Here is a 2,319-nt window from a genome sequence, read left to right on the forward strand (position 1 = left end):
ACCTGAGCAGATCACCTGAGCAGCCCACCTGAGCAGATCACCTGAGCAGCGCAGATCACCTGAGCAGCTCACCTGAGCAGATCACCTGAGCAGATCACCTGAGCAGCCCACCTGAGCAGATCACCTGAGCAGCGCAGATCACCTGAGCAGCTCACCTGAGCAGATCACCTGAGCAGATCACCTGAGCAGCCCACCTGAGCAGATCACCTGAGCAGCACACCTGAGCAGCCCACCTGAGCAGATCACCTGAGCAGCCCACCTGAGCAGATCACCTGAGCAGCTCACCTGAGCAGCCCACCTGAGCAGATCACCTGAGCAGATCACCTGAGCAGCGCAGATCACCTGAGCAGCTCACCTGAGCAGATCACCTGAGCAGCTCACCTGAGCAGATCACCTGAGCAGCTCACCTGAGCAGCTCACCTGAGCAGATTACCTGAGCAGATCACCTGAGCAGCTCACCTGAGCAGCTCACCTGAGCAGATCACCTGAGCAGCTCACCTGAGCAGCTCACCTGAGCAGCTCACCTGAGCAGCTCACCTGAGCAGATCACCTGAAGCTGAAAGACGTTTGAAGAGTTTCCTGCAGAAATAAGTGACCTGAGAGAAAATCTGTTCTAAATAAAAGCTGAACCTTTCCTGAGACTCCTCCTTCAAAGCTTCAGACACGCCCCTCCCTCAGCTGGACTGTCTCTGTGTGATGAAGATGAGGAGGAGGAGGATGATTTAAGGATTAGATCATCTGCTCACCATGATCCAAAATTAGATTTTTAAAAACCTGAGAACTAAAATCTGCCCACTCTGCTTTAGGGATTTGGGGTGTGGCAGCTTTAGCCCCGTCTGTTTCTACGACAGAGGAAGAGGAGTCAGATCTGCTTCAGGCCTTCACCAGGAGGAAGAGGAGGATGAGGAGGTAGAGGAGGATGAGGAGGAAGAGGAGGATGAGGAGGAAGAGGAGGATGCTGGTAAGTAAAAACACATGAAGAGAAAATGGAGAAGTTTCTGAGTCTGAAAGCAGCTCAGAGATGAAGACTTCAGGACCACGAAGAGGAGGATGAAACACTGACAGATGGTTGGATGCATGGTTGGATGGTTGCATGAACGGTTGGATGCATGGCTGGATGGTTGTACAAATAGTTGGATGCATGGTTGGATGCATGTTTGGATGGTTGTATGAATGGTTGGATGCACGTTTGGAGGGTTGTATGAATGGTTGGATGCATGGTTGGATGGTTGTACGAATAGTTGGATGGCTGTACGAATGGTTGGATGGCTGTATGAATGGTTGGATGGCTGTAGGAATGGTTGGATGGTTGGATGCATGGTTGGATGGCTGCAGGAATGGTTGGGTGGTTGGATGTATGGTTGGATGGCTGTAGGAATGGTTGGATGTCTGTAGGAATGGTTGGATGCATGGTTGGATGGCTGTACGAATGGTTGGATGCATTGTTGGATGGCTGTAGGAATGGTTGGATGGCTGTACGAATGGTTGAATGGCTGTAAGAATGGTTGGATGGTTGCATGAATGGTTGGATGGTTGTATGAATAGTTGGATGCATGGTTGGATGCATGTTTGGATGGTTGTACYAATGGTTGGATGAATGTTTGAATGGTTGGATGCATGGTTGGATGGTTGTACGAATAGTTGGATGGCTGTACGAATGGTTGGATGGGTGGATGCATAGTTGGATGGCTGTAGGAATGGTTGGATGGTTGGATGTATGGTTGGATGGCTGTAGGAATGGTTGAATAGCTGTAGGAATGGTTGGATGGCTGTAGGAATGGTTAGATGGCTGTAGGAATGGTTGGATGCATGGTTGGATGGCTGTATGAATGGTTGGATACATGGTTGGATGGCTGTACAAACGGTTGGATGTCTGTAGGAATGGTTGGATGCATGGTTGGATGGTTGCATGAATGGTTGGACGCATAGCTGGATGGTTGTACGAATAGTTGGATGCATGGTTGGATGCATGTTTGGATGGTTGTACGAATGGCTGGATGCATGTTTGGATGGTTGTATGAATGGTTGGAATGGTTGAATGGTTGTACGAATGGTTGGATGGCTGTAGGAATGGTTGGATGCATGGTTGGATGGCTGTAGGAATGGTTGGATTGCTGTAGGAATGGTTGGATGGCTGTAGGAATGGTTGGATGGCTGTAGGAATGGTTGGGTGCATGGTTGGATGGCTGTAGGAATGGTTGGATGCATGGTTGGATGGCTGTAGGAATGGTTGGATGCATGGTTGGATGGCTGTAGGAATGGTTGAATGGGTGTACGAATGGTTGGATGGCTGTAGGAATGGTTGGATGGGTGTAGGAA

The 2,319-nt window shown here is 49.6% G+C and overlaps 1 protein-coding gene and 1 long non-coding RNA gene across 2 annotated transcripts in view; both read right to left on the bottom strand.

Annotated features, from left to right (window-relative positions):
• Positions 1 to 1,176, bottom strand: part of LOC106537212 (uncharacterized) — a 1,835-nt gene extending 659 nt beyond the window's left edge. The window contains exons 1-2 of the long non-coding RNA XR_001312621.1: positions 551 to 1,176; positions 3 to 485 (exon numbers count right to left, since the gene is read on the bottom strand). This is a non-coding gene — a long non-coding RNA (uncharacterized LOC106537212). The remainder of the gene's footprint in view (positions 1 to 2; positions 486 to 550) is intronic.
• mtus1b (microtubule associated tumor suppressor 1b) overlaps positions 1 to 2,319 on the bottom strand; it is a gene marked incomplete in the record, with an annotated part of 26,816 nt that overhangs the window by 22,703 nt on the left and 1,794 nt on the right.

This window comes from Austrofundulus limnaeus, unplaced genomic scaffold (genome assembly GCF_001266775.1).
Source record: "Austrofundulus limnaeus strain Quisiro unplaced genomic scaffold, Austrofundulus_limnaeus-1.0 Scaffold2181, whole genome shotgun sequence".
Taxonomy (NCBI): domain Eukaryota; kingdom Metazoa; phylum Chordata; class Actinopteri; order Cyprinodontiformes; family Rivulidae; genus Austrofundulus; species Austrofundulus limnaeus.